This window comes from Narcine bancroftii, chromosome 3 (genome assembly GCF_036971445.1).
Source record: "Narcine bancroftii isolate sNarBan1 chromosome 3, sNarBan1.hap1, whole genome shotgun sequence".
NCBI lineage: Eukaryota > Metazoa > Chordata > Chondrichthyes > Torpediniformes > Narcinidae > Narcine > Narcine bancroftii.
Window position 1 is genome coordinate 36,074,269 of NC_091471.1, and position 14,270 is coordinate 36,088,538.

The 14,270-nt window shown below is 40.5% G+C and overlaps 1 protein-coding gene across 1 annotated transcript in view; it reads right to left on the reverse strand.

The window, feature by feature from the left end:
- Positions 1–14,270, reverse strand: part of loxhd1a (lipoxygenase homology PLAT domains 1a) — a 221,516-nt gene that overhangs the window by 163,632 nt on the left and 43,614 nt on the right. The window lies entirely within an intron of this gene.

The window sequence follows — 14,270 nt, forward strand, 5'->3', positions numbered from 1 at the left end:
ATGATATGGTTTGAGCTGTGTTTAGCTGCATAGTCATGGTCAGTAGAGTGAACAGCAGTGGGCTAAGCACACAGCCCTGGGGGGCCCCCATGCTCAGTGTGATGGCCTTGGAAGTGTTGTTACCGATCCAGGCTGCTTGAGGTCTCCCCGACAGAAAGTTAAAAATACAATTGCAGAAGGAGGTGTTTAGACCCAGCAGTCTCAACTTCCTTATCAGGTACTGAGGTATGATTGTGTTGAATGCCCAATTGAAGTCAATAAACAGCATTTGAACATATGAGTCCTTATTTTCCAGGTGGATGTCCAAGAGTCTTTTAAATGTCCCTATTGTACCAACCTCCACCACCACTCATGGCAATATATTCCAGGCATCCACTACTCTCTGTGTAAAAAAGAACTTACCCCGACATCCCCCCTAAAATTTCTCACCCCAGGAAAAAGAGGTTGGCTATCCACTTTATTTATGCCTCTCATAATCTTGTAGACTTCTATTAAGCCACCTCTCATCCTTCTTTACTCCAAAGAGAAAAACTTTGCCTTGTAGGACACATTTTCCAATCCAGGCCACATCTTGGTAAGTCTCCTTTGCACTCTCTCTAAAGCGTACATCCTTCTTGTAAGGAGGTGTCGAGAAGTGAACACAATATTCCAAGTTTGGTCTAACCAAAGTTATGTAGACTTGCAACATCACATCACAGATTCAAATATACTTAAAAATTACTTTTGTTTAAGTAACCCTGTGTTGTGGTGCATATCTATTGCAGCTGGTTTCTGGGGTCCTCTGGACTCCGTAACATTTTATGGGGGCTCGTTGTTTAGGATTTGAACATTACAATTTGATGATTTATTAGTTAATTGGGTTTTTTTTTTTGCAAACTATTGTGTCTGGAATTTTTGCAAGCTAACTTAAAGCTGGTGCCTGGAAAACCAGCAGCACTAGATATGCACCACCACACAGGGTGACTTAAACAAAAGTAGTTTTTAATTATATTTGAACAAGAAAACAGAATTAAACTTTAACTTATTACTTAACCTACCTAACTAGTTAATCCCCTCTCTAATACTAAGAGCAGTTGTGTGTGTGTAATCTATATTTAATATTAGAAAAGGGTTTTTTGGATCACAGACCAATCTCACTGGTTGCAGACAATTCTTGTACTGTGCACAGAAGTTAGCATTTACAAAGTTCACCAGTCTTTAGTGCTTAACAGGCAAATGGTTACCACTCAGGAGGGTTCTTACTGGTTTTCAGAGAGAGATTCCTTTTCCAGGACATCCGCAACTGATTCCTTCTCAATCAGTCTTGCTGACGAAACTTTCCCCCCTCAGGTTTCTCCAGATGATCCTCTTTCTTTCAGGTCACCTTCCACACCGCCAGTCTTTGACCAGGCAGCCTTCCAAAGTTTGCCAATTTGTTCTTCTGGAACAGATTTCTATCTCTCTCCTCTCTGTTTCACACCCTCCCTCTCTGAGAACAAAACTGTTCTCCTGTGCCTGCAAAGATCACATGCTCTCCCAGGCAAGCTGCTCTTGATACTTTGTTGCCTCTTGCAAAAAGCACTCTGCAAAAGTCCTGCAAATATTCTGTGTCTTAAAATGTGTGTGTGCAAGCTGCTCGAACAATTCCTCCCAAACCACCTCTAAATACTCTATCACAACAGCAACATTTTATCTTCATTATGTTCTATGTGAGAGACTTTGATACAGTCAGATGGGAGTCTAATTAACATGAAAAGTCAGTGTCCAGTGATGTACCTGGCTCTATGGTATTATTTTTATTGAAACCAAACCCATTTGAGAAACCACATGAGCAACAGCTGTAGCATGGTGGCAGAAGACAACACTGAGGAGCAGAATTAGGCCATTCATAGCAAGGCTGTTGCATTTTTCCTTTAAACCCCATTCTTTGGAAAAGTAATATGTTTTGGAAGATTCTTCAGAAGCCTCGAGGAACTGGAATGCACCTGTTGGAATACATGCAATTTCTTTCTTAATATAATAATTCTTGGGGTGGCATGGTTAACATCTGCAAGGAGTTTGTACATTCTCCCTGAGTCTCTGTGGGTTTCCTCTGGGTGCTCCGGTTTCCTTCCACCCTTCAAAATGTACGGGGGTTGTAGGTCAACTGGGTGCAGTTGGGCAGCTTGGGTCTGCTACCATGCTTTATGTCTATTTTTATATGAATGTTTATATTAATGTTTTAAATATATATCTTTCTTTGCTGTGTCTCTGTGATACATTATGCCAGTGATGAATTTCCAGCAATGTCTACTGTTCCTCCTGAAGATGTCCTACTAGATTTGGATGGAAGGCACAAAAATGATATCCCAAATTCAAATGAGCCAGGCTCTTCCACCAGGAATATTGTGCACTCATTCCAATCAAGTTAAGGCCACTACCACTTTTTATTTGTACATATGAATAATATAAAAATAACAATAATTTGTGTAACACGGCATCATACAGAAATCTACAAAAGAGCTTTACAAAGAAAGAAGAGCATAAACATTGAGCAGAAAAAATTAATACAGGAGTTGACTCCATGGGTTCAAGCAGATGAGTGCTAAAAGTATCGAAAATGAGAAGAGGCAGATGTATGAATAGTCAAGGAACCTCAGAAGACTGAATGATGATTCTGGGAAACCAGTCGTTGGATGGAAGAGCGGAGGGAGTGTCAAAGGGTTAACTGGAAACAGCAGAGTGCTGCCTATACTCTGAGACTTGGTCTGGAATTTTAGAGAGCTTGGATGGAATAGGATTGTGGAGTGAATTTTAGATGAGAATCAGGATTTGGAAATGTATATGCTGAGTACGTCAAACCACTTTGTAGCAATGAAGAGTGGCTCTGATTGGCCTTAGTGTAGAAAGAGGTGGAAATAGGGATCTTCCAAAGCAAATGAGGGACAGATTGGAGTAATAGAGCCAAGAGTTGACAAAGTCAAGTCAATGCTCGAATACAGATACATAAAACAGGTTGATGGGATGGTGGTTGCCACTGTTGAGGTTAGCACTGAATATTCATTGCCCATTCTGCATTTTACCCTGAACTGCAGTTTGCTTCAACATATCAGAGAGCAATTAACAATCAACCACATAGCTGTCGGCCTAAAGTCAACAGCCAGACCAGGAGAGAACACAAGAACACAAGAAAGTCTGAGTAGAATAAAGCTATCAGCCTGTCCAACCTTTTAACATAACATAACAATTACAGCACGGAAACAGGCCATTAGGCCCTTCTAGTCCGCACCAAACCAAACACCCCACTCTAGTCCCACCTCCCTGCACAATGCCCATAACCCTTCATCTTCTTCTCATCCATATACCTGTCCAACCTTTTCTTAAATAATACAATTGACTCCGCCGCCACTATTTCTCCCGGAAGCTCATTCCACACGGAATTTATAATTCTAGGTGGAACAATGTTGACCTCTTCTGTGCTGCAGATTTTTCCATATCTCTCTATTCCTCAAATATTCATCTACCTTCACTTTAAGTACTTCTAATGATCCAGTTATCACCACCTGTTAATTCCAGGGATTCACCCATCCTTTGCAAGATGATATTTCTGCGCTGGGTGGGTCACGTCTCCAGAATGGAGGACCATCGCCTTCCCAAGATCGTGTTCTATGGCGAGCTCTCCACTGGCCACCGTGACACAGGTGCACCAAAGAAGAGGTACAAGGACTGCCTAAAGAAATCTCTTGGTGCCTGCCACATTGACCACCGCCAGTGGGCTGATATCGCCTCAAACCGTGCATCTTGGCGCCTCACAGTTCGGCGGGCAGCAACCTCCTTTGAAGAAGACCGCAGAGCCCACCTCACTGACAAAAGACAAAGGAGGAAAAACCCATAACCCAACCCCAACCCACCAATTATCCCCTGCAACCGCTGCAACCGTGTCTGCCTGTCCCGCATCGGATTTGTCAGCCACAATCGAGCCTGCAGCTGACGTGGACTTTTACCCCCCTCCATAAATCTTCGTCCGCGAAGCCAAGCCAAAGAAGAAAGAAAGAAAAGAAGAGTTTTAAATGACTGGTAGATTGAAGTCATAACAGATTATTTTCCCTTGTAGATCGGTTTTCAAATGCAGACAGGTTGAGTTACATTGCCCCTAAATTTCTGAACCTTTTGGCATGTAACCTTAGAAGGCATTCATTTTATTAATGAAATTGTTCATTTAAATGCAAAGTACTTGCTTGTTTTCTATGGGTGAATTATATAAGCATTATCACACATCCATAGCTTGGCCCTAGTATACCGATGTCTAGACAAGCACCCACTGCAAACCAAAGTTAGGTATGTCCAATGAAATGTCCTCAACCTGAAAAATTAACAGTTTCTTTCTTCACAGATCTGCTGAAAGTTTACAACATTTTCTTTTTTATTCTTCATTACTGAGATGCGAATAGTGATGACAAGGCCGGTTCTTTTGGGTCTCACCAGGTGGTGTTAGGAAAGTAGCACTGAGCCAATTTCTTGAACCACTGTAGTTTTACTGGTGATGGTACTCCCATGGTGTTATTCACAGAAAGTTCCAGAAATTAAACTCAAGAAAACAATGGTGATTCATCTCCAAGTCAGGATATTGTGACGTAAAAGAGAATCTGCAGGTGATGATGTTTCTATATGCCTGCTGTATTTGGTCTTGGAAGTAGGTTATGGATTTGGGAATTGTTATTGGAATAGTCTTGTGACAAATTTTGCAAATGATACAATATCCATGGTGGGTTGCTGGTGGATGGAATTAATGTTCAGAGTGTAGTGTACCAATCGTGGGTATAATTACAAGTACAGCATTTAGGAGATATTTGAACAGGTAATGGGGAGCCAAATGCAGGCAAGTGGGACTAGCTCAGATAGACAATGGACACAATGGATAATGGAGAAGAGGCAAAGGAGAGGTGGAACACTGGATCACAGAAAAGAGCGCTCATCCATTAAGTGATCTGCTGGTATAGTGCTGGTGTTCTGTGCAAGAAGGTAGGATGATTGAAGGGTCTTGATCTGAGAGCTCTGGAGGAGGTTGGGATGCCGGTGGAAGATGATGCCACATCCCAAGTTCATACAGGAAAGGGCAGTTCGTGGTAACCTGTTAGAAAGGACAGAGTGATGAAGGCTAGATATTGAGGTGGAAAGAGGTGTTGCTTCCTTATACAAGAGGAAGAAGCAGATGAATGTATGAATACTGTTAGCAAACACAAGAATTAGCATGACACACAGTCTCTGACATCAGTCAGGGAATAATCTCTCCTCAGAAGCATGGACACACGTTGGGGAAGTATTTTCAGCACACACACAGCCAAAGGCTATATAATTCTGTGACTCTCATCACCAGGTGGTCAAAAAAAGATCAGTTTTTGCAAAGTTGACCTGGATCTTCAGAATATTAAGGTATCAGCTGCAGTTCTCTCATGAGTTAGGTTCAAGCCCCTATCCAAATACTTGAGCCTAAAATCCTGGACTGATATTCATTGCAGTACTATTGTGAATATTAATATTTATTACCGTGACATGATTTTGAAGAGGAGGAAGCAATTATTCTCAATATCCTCATTTCAGGGAAATGTGGATAGACAGGAGAAGCTGTGATCATTTTCTCTTGGGCACATGAGGTTGAGAGGGGACCTGAAAAAGGTATTTAAAATATTGAAGAGTCGAGATGGAGTGGATAGAGATAATATTTCCATTGAAAGAAGTTCATAGGTGATTGACGGTGATTGTCAAAACGTCTTGAGTTTTGTTGAAGCCACGCTCATCTAGGAAATCAGAGAGCATCCATGATATTCATGGTATATGCCTTTTACAATTTTACAATTACAATTACAATTAGAGAAATACTTACTGCTGGATATTCTGCCTCTCATCTGTGTTTCCAGTCCCAGCATTTATTTGTCTGCTCAGTTCTGATCAGTAGCAAGATACTGTTAGTGAGGGACTTGATGGTAATGTCATTGAATATCAAGATTAAGGGTTTAGATTCTCTCCTCGAGATTGGCTGTCACTTGTGCAATACAGATATTATATTGGATTGAATATTGTTTAGGTCTTTACGCAAGTAAGTATGTAGGAGAGGTGTGCTTTATTTTCAGAGGATTTTGAATGAATTTGGACATGATGCAGACATCAATAAAAGTTTCTCCCTTGATGCCAAATACCAGTTTCTTGATGCTTAAATCTCCAAATTTAGTTAAAATGCTGAAGTGTGAGATGCACACCCTGTTTCGATAAAAATTCAGAAGCACTTGCCAGGAATAACAGCAGTGGAATAGACTAGTGCTACTTTCCTTTCAGTTGTATCTGTTCTTTCAAAATGCTTCGTGACATTTGAATACTTTTACTAAATCTCCCATTAAATTTCTTCACTTTGGGTAGTCATTTCCAAGTCTCTCCATTCTGCTGAATCCCCCATTCTTGGTGTTATTTCAGTCACTTTCTTGTGCACTCTGTCTGAGGCTCCAAAATGTAACAATCCAAACTGGGCACAACTCTCCAGCTGAAGGCCAAACAGCACTTTAAAAATTTATATTCCCTAGTCCTTTGCTTTTGTACCCTACCTTTTTGTAAAGCCAAGCTGCTCATATGACTTGGCAATTTCTTTTTCTTCCAATCTTCAAGAATTCACCTTTCCCCTCTGTTTCTTTGCTCCCTGCACTTAATTAAACTGTAATTCATTCTTTTTTCTTTCTCTATCATTTACTTTGTTTCCCTCTATTCTTAAATAGAATTATTGCAATCACCAGAGTCCATGGTGCCCTTTAACATCTTTTATTTAAGAACATAAGATATAAGAGCAAGAGTCGGCCATCTGGGCCGTCGAGCTCTCCACCATTCAATGAGATCATGGCTCATCTCCACCTACTTCCCTTTTCCCCATATCCCTTAATTCCTCTACTATGTAAAAATTATTCAACCTTGTCCTAAATATATTTACTGAAGTAGCCTCCACTGCTTCAATGGGCAGCAAATTCCATAGATTCATCACCCTCTGGGAAAAGCAGTTCTTCATCATCTCTGTCCTAAATCTATTACCTTGAATGTCCTCTATTAATGCTATGTCCTCTAGTTCTAGTCTCCCCCACCAATAGTAAGCTTACCTATGGCTTTCATAATTTTATACATTTCTATCAGATCCCCTCTCATTCTTCTAAATTCCAAAATACCATCACTGACGACTCTTCTACACCGCCTCCAAAGCCAGTATGACCATCCTCAAGTAAGGAGACCAGAACTGCACACAGTTCCCAGACTTCCTCACCATTACCTTGTACAGTTGCAGCATAACCTCCCTGCTCCTAAATTCAGTCCCTCCAGCAATGAAGGCCAACATTCCATTTGCCTTCGTGGTAGTCTGCTGCACCTGCACTCCCAAGCCCTACTGCATGGCAGCATGTTGCATTCACTTTCCATTTAAATAAAAAAAATCTCATCTTCCATTTTCCCTTCCTCACATTTAACAACATAGTTGAAAGTTTCATAGTTTAAAGTTAACCATATAACCACTTACAGCACAGAACAGGCCAGTTTGGTCTTACTAGTCCATGCCGTAACAAATCCCCACCCTCCTAGTCCCACTGACCAGCACCCGGTCCATACCCCTCCACTCCTCTCCTCTCCATGTAACTATCGAGTCTTTCTTTAAATGTAACCAATGATCCCGCCTCAACCACATCTGCCGGAAGCTCATTCCACATCCCTACCACCCTTTGCGTAAAGAAATTTCCCCTTATAATTTTCCCCTTCAATCTTAAACCATGCCCTCTAGTTTGAATCTCCCCCACTCTTAATTGAAAAAGCCTATCCACATTTACTCTGTCTGTCCCTTTTAAAATCTTAAACACCTCTATCAAGTCCCCCCTCAATCTTCTACGCTCTGTTAATATTCCTGCACAACCTTTCCCTGTAACTCAAAGTTGAAGTGAAAGGAAATGTTTCGACTTACATAGATGCCCAATCCAACAAATCTTTCCCCATTACTATTTTTGAACACGAACACACCTTATCCTCATTCAGGGTTCAAATTTATTTGGAAAGCATTAGGAAACTTTATTTGTAGTGATATTTAGCTTATGGTTTCAGAATTGTCAGTGCTAACTAATGCCTTGCTCTTAGCAATTATGCTGGAGCCTCATATGACCGTAGGGAACTAAAAATGGCATCCTCAAATGAAGATGGAAGGGAACAGGGTGACCAGCATTAGGAGTACTGCTGATCTTTGTCCTCTCTAGCTCAGGGACATTGGAAGGGAAGTCCCCGAACACTCTTGAAAACTTCTACAGATGCACTGTGGAGAACATTCTTGTTGTATGCATCACTGCCTGGTATGGAGGCGTCAATTCTCAGGACAAGAAAAAACTCCAGAGTTGTTAACTCGCCCTGCAACTTCACAGGCACAAGAATTCACTCCATCAAGGGCATCTACATGAGGCAGTGTCTTAAAAAAAAACAGTCTCTATCCTCAAAGGCCCCCACCACCCAGGCCACACCCTCTTCATTCTGCTACCATCGAGGAAAAGGTTCAGGGGCCTAAAGACAAGCTCTCAGCTGCACAAGGACAGCTTCTTCCCCACTGCCATCAGATTCCTGAATAATCAATGAACCAAAGACACTGCCTTACTTTTTGTGCAATTTAAAAAAAAATTGCGGTTGTAAAAGTGATTTATCTGAACATTTGCACTGAGGTGCTGCCACAAATCTCCAAATTTCATGACTTGCTCATGACAATAAATTCTGATTCTGAAGGGAACGGGGAGACCAGGATCAAGAATATTGCTGATATTTGTCTACTCTAGCTCAGGGTCGCTGGATTGACCATTTTAGCATTCTGACCAAGATCAGTACAGGCTGAAAATTTTGCCAACAATCCAGTCTGTATTGTTCTGTACACATTGAAAATCTGAGCAATTGAACCTTGAGCATGCTCATTCAAACAGGCAAGACAACACAGATCTGGTGGTACTGCGGGTAGCCTCTCTCGTCAATTATAATTAGCATTCCACCTTCAACCACCTCAGTGAACCTTTCAGAAATCTCACAAAGGAGTGGGGTTTTAAATTGTTTCACTTTAATGAGAAGGTAACAAAGATGATAAAGAACAATCACTAATCACTGTACTCTGAGACAGAATTAATCAGCCTTTGTGATCTGTGAACAGTATCCATGTCTCAGAGTACATGACAGGAAAGCCTTCAATTAAAAAAACACAGGTTGTATCAGCGGCACAAAGATTTAGTTCCACAAATGTTTAGTTCACATAAACCATTTAAAAAAATATATTATAGTGAAGATTTTTCCCAGGTTTGAGCCCAGCACCAAAACAGGCCCTTCAGTCCATCTGTTGTACCATTTACTGGAATTAGGTCTGTAGTTTTCTATGTCTTTTTTTAAAGCTTTACTTAAATTGAAACCATTTAGCAAACATATTACAATATTTCAAACTTAATCCAAACACATGTGACATTTTATAAAAAGGAAAAAAGAGTAAAGAAATACAAAAGAAAGAAAAAAAATCTCCTATTAATCCCCCCCACCCCCTCCCCCCAATCCCCTACAAATCAATAAAAGAAAAATAAGAGGGGTCAAGAAAACGACAACAGGAGAACTTCACTTTTCGATACTTTAAATATATAAATATTTATAGAGACCTAAAAGAAAAAGGGAATGTTTGAGATTCATTGAAATTTTAATAACAACAATTTGTAAATATGGGCTCCATATTTTCCAAAATGTATGATATTTATCTCTTCAATTCTACGTCTGGATAACAGGTTTGTGACACCATGCAACATGTGCGTTGCCTGCACTAGATCATCTGCCAATTGGAGTACACGTCTAGAAAGTAATTCACCTGATTTCCTCCACTAATTCAGATGGAGAAAGGTCAAGTTTCGAGTTCACTCATCAACCTTACCCTTGTTTTTTTTCCTGATAAGGAACATTACCTTTTTAAAAGTCTTGTTCTTGCTTACAATTCTCTGGTCTCTCCTGATCCCTGATGTCTTCCAGCCCAGCACCATCAGGTATCTGCCCTTCTTCACTCCTAGCAACTTGCTCATCCCTGAGTTTAATTGATTCATGACTATTAGCCATGCCTTCGGCTAACCAAAACCAATCTCTGGAACTTCCTTTCTATACCTCTCCAACTCCCTACTGACTTCTTGCTGATCTGCTCATTATCTTTGTTAATATTCCTGTGAAGCACCCTGGGACATTTTAATGTGTTAAAGACATGGTGTTAAAGGTTATTGCTGCTCCTTCTAGATGTTTAATCTGACTATTTCCAGTACTCAATGAATTGAAATAAATAGGAAGGGAGCAATCATTGTACTAGGAGTAGTCTATAGACCTTCAAAAAGCCCTGGGGACATAGAAGAGCAGATATAAACAGGCAGATTTTAGAAGAGTGCAGGAAATACAGGGTTGAGGTTATGGGTGTTTTCAACTTCCCTATTATTGACTGGCATTTCCTGACTGCAAGATGGATAGATGGGGCTGAATTTGTCAGGTGCATACAAGAAGGATTCCTGACACAGCATGTGGACCATCTGACGAGAGGAGAGGCCATACTGGATCAAATTCTAGGTAATGAACCTGGTCAGGTAACGGACCTCTCAGTGGGGGAGTATTTTCGTGAGAGTGACCACAATTCCGAGTTTTAGCATAGCTATGACAAGGATAAAAGAAGACAAAATGGGAAAGTGTTTAATTGGGGAAGGGCTAATTACGATGGGATGAGACAAGATCTAGTGAAAATAAATCGGAAACATGTTCGAGGGTGAAAGCACAGAATGAATGTGCAGGAGGTTTAGGGACCAGTTGTTCTGGGTTCAAGATATTTTTGTCCTAATGGGACAGGGAAAAGATAGTAGGAAAAGGGAACTGTGGTTAACGAAGCAGATGAAGCATCTAATCAAAATGAAGAAGGAAGCAGGAAACAGAAAGGACTCATGAGAAGTATATGGTAGCCAGGAAGGAGCTTAAGAAAGGACTTAGGAAAGCTCAAAGTGGGCATGAGAAGGTCTTGGCATGCAGGATTAAGAAAGACAGAAGGATGATGAGGATGAAGGATAAATGAGGCAATGTGTGCCTAGAGGCAGAGGAGGTCGGGGAGGTCCTAAATGAATACCTTGCTTCAGTATTCACAAGAGAAAAGTACCTTGATCAGGGTGAGGTCGGAATAGAACAAGCCTGTGTACTGGTCAGTGTTGAGATTAAGGAAGAGGAAGTGTTGGATCTTCTTTTTTTTGAATATTTTATTTAAAATTTTAAAACCACAATACATTCAGTATGTAGAAGACAATAGATGTGGTATATAACCTAATCCCTCCCTCCTCATCATCCCCCTTCCTCCACATCACCCGCCTCTCTCCCAAATAAAAGCGTTGAATCATCTGAAAAACATTAAAATTGACAAGTCTCTGTAGCTGCAGTGAACTGGGATTCACTAGAGGTGTCCTGTACTGATGACTGGTCCTGACCTCTGGCCCCCCTCCCCCAGGGGCCCGTATATAACCCTGGTTTTCTGCCTAAACCCAGAACCTCTCTGAAGTCTGTTCATGACCCCTACCTGTGTTGTAAGCTAATAAAAGAGTTAGTTCTCCCTCCAGTCGAGTGTGAGCTTGTATCTCTGTTACAGTAGCCGGATGTGATATACTCAAGGTTGCTGTGGGAAGTGAGAGAAGAGGAGCAGTGGCTATGATTTTTGAGTCCTCTTTGGCCACAGGGGAGGGGCTGGAGGATTAGAGAATAGCAAATGTTGTCCCCTTGTTTAAATAAGGTAATAGGGAGAATCCTGGAAATTATAGACTGGTGAGTCTTACATCAGTGGAGTGCACACTAATGGACTGGATTCTTAAGGATAGGATCTATGAGCATTTGGAGAAATCAAGGCCACTCAAGGATAGTCAGCATGGCTTTGTGAAGGGAAAGTCGTGCCACACGAGCCTAATTGAGTTTTTTGAGGCGGTAACAAAAACATTGATGAGGATAGGGCAGTAGATATGTTCTACATGCCTTTTAGTAAGACATTTGACAAGGTACCCCATGAGAGAATCGTTCAGAAAGTCATGAGGCGTGGGATCCATGGAACTTTGGCTGTGTGGTTAAAAAATTAGATTGCAGGTAGAAAGCAGAGAATAATAGTGGAATGAAAGTATTTTTTGCCTGGAGGTCAGGGACTAGTGGAGTGCAGGAAATACAGGATTGAGGTAATGGGTGATTACAACTTTCCTACTATTGACAAAGGATCTCTTCTGAGACACCTGCTCTTTGTGGTTATATTCTCTTGTAAACTTTGACAACCTTCAGCTCCATCCACAACTCCTCCAACCTTCTCCTCATCCACAAATTTACTGATCCATCCTTCCACCTCTTCATCCAGGTCATTTATAAAAATCACGAAGAGCAGGGGTCCCAGACAGATCCCCGCAATATTCCACTAGTCATTGACCTCCAGGAAGAATATTTTCCCTCCACTACTGCTCTCTGCTTTCTACCTGCAAGCCAATTTTTAATCCACACAAGCAAGTTTCCATGGATCCCATGGCTCGTGAGTTTCTGAAGGAGGCTCTCATAACACATTTCATAACGTCAAATAGCACAAATAGTTTAATTTATCTTAGCAAGAAACTATTTTATCTTAAGTCATCTGCTAATTTAGATGAAATAATTGAAATGTTAAGTGCTAATCTCACCAGTCTTCTTTTTCTCCATGTTCTTCTGATATTTCCACCACATTAGCACAAAGCACTACTTTTCCAAACTGTTGTTTTAAAAAGGCATTCTTCTTTCAGTCTGATAAAAAGACTTGTGATTTCCTTTCCACTTTAATTGCTGCACCTCCCTGCATTTACTGTCTATGTAAAGGTCAAGAGGTTTCTGTTACCTCCAGCGATAGCAAGCATAGCCCAGAGGTGTGTGACGCAACACAGCACTGATGAGAACAGTGTCTCCATCCTTAGCACTGGGTCTCACAAATTGAGGATATGCTGTTCTTTCAAAAGTGACGCTCACTGATGCCTGGAGTATGAATGCCTGGAGTGTGAGCAAAAGAATGGAAAAAGAGTAAACTCTTCAGATTTTCTTTTAAATCAGTCAGAGGATTCTTAGTTAATTGGGGTTGAACCAATGTTATTAAATTTGCTGTTCCAAGAACTGTGATCCCCAAAAATGCTGTCTGTCAACTAGTGTACATTGATTGGCTAGAAATTCCATCCTGATGTTTAGAACAGCAGTCCAGTAGAAGGGAAAAGCCAGTACATTGGATTAAAGAGAGTGGCTCTTTTACATTTTACTAAAGCATTTCCTCTGGAAAGTACAAATAAACAGATATCATTTGATGACAGGATCAGGTTTGCCCCTGGCGCATTGACTACCTGTACTCACAATCTCTGTTCACATATTCCACAAGGCTCATTAACAGCTTAAACTTAAAATGATCCAACTGCTTGCAGAGTACAGTAGATGTCCAACTTTTGCACAAACTTAGCTCTGGAATTAAAAACTATAAAAGCATCAACAAATTTGAAATATTTCTTGTAGTCTATTTAATTTCAGTTTTCGGTTTAGTTAAGCTGGCTACTTTACTGTGTGTTGGCCTGCAGGTGTCCATTTCTATATTAATAAAATATTCAGATGAATTCTATTTTTGCTAAGAAACTAATTAACAGTGTTTTGATCCCTGTGGCTCCATTCCAGCAGTTAATGTTGAAGGGTTGCTCACTCAAATACCTTTGCTCTGGCTAAAGCTCTTTAATTCCAAGTAATTGTTTGGTTGTTAATTTTTAAATGATTGTATCATGCTTTTCAAGAAGGATTAAGGTACATTATGCATTTGTCAGAACAATTAACTTGCTGGATCCAAGTAAAATTAAATTCCAAATGAGAAAAAGATAAGAAAAAAATAGCTACTTCCCCAAAAAGCTCAATCCAATCGTTTTTTTATTCATTCAGAGGTGATGTCCACGTGGCATTGAGAAATCTCACCTTCTTCTCTTATCATGTATATATTTTATGTTACACCTTTTATTTATTTTGCAGAGATAGAAGAACACAGGTGGTTGAGGGCATAGAGAAACTTCTGAAAATGTTACAAAGTTCTTTTAGCACAATACCAGGAAATAATACTCATTTACCATTCAATTTAAAAAAACAAACTTGCTGGAGAAACTCAGCAGAAACAAGGAGAAAAGTAGTAAAAAGACAAAAATGCTGGAGGAACTCAGCAGGTCTTTTGAAGCTATAGGAGGTAAAGATGTTTACCCAGCATTTCAGGC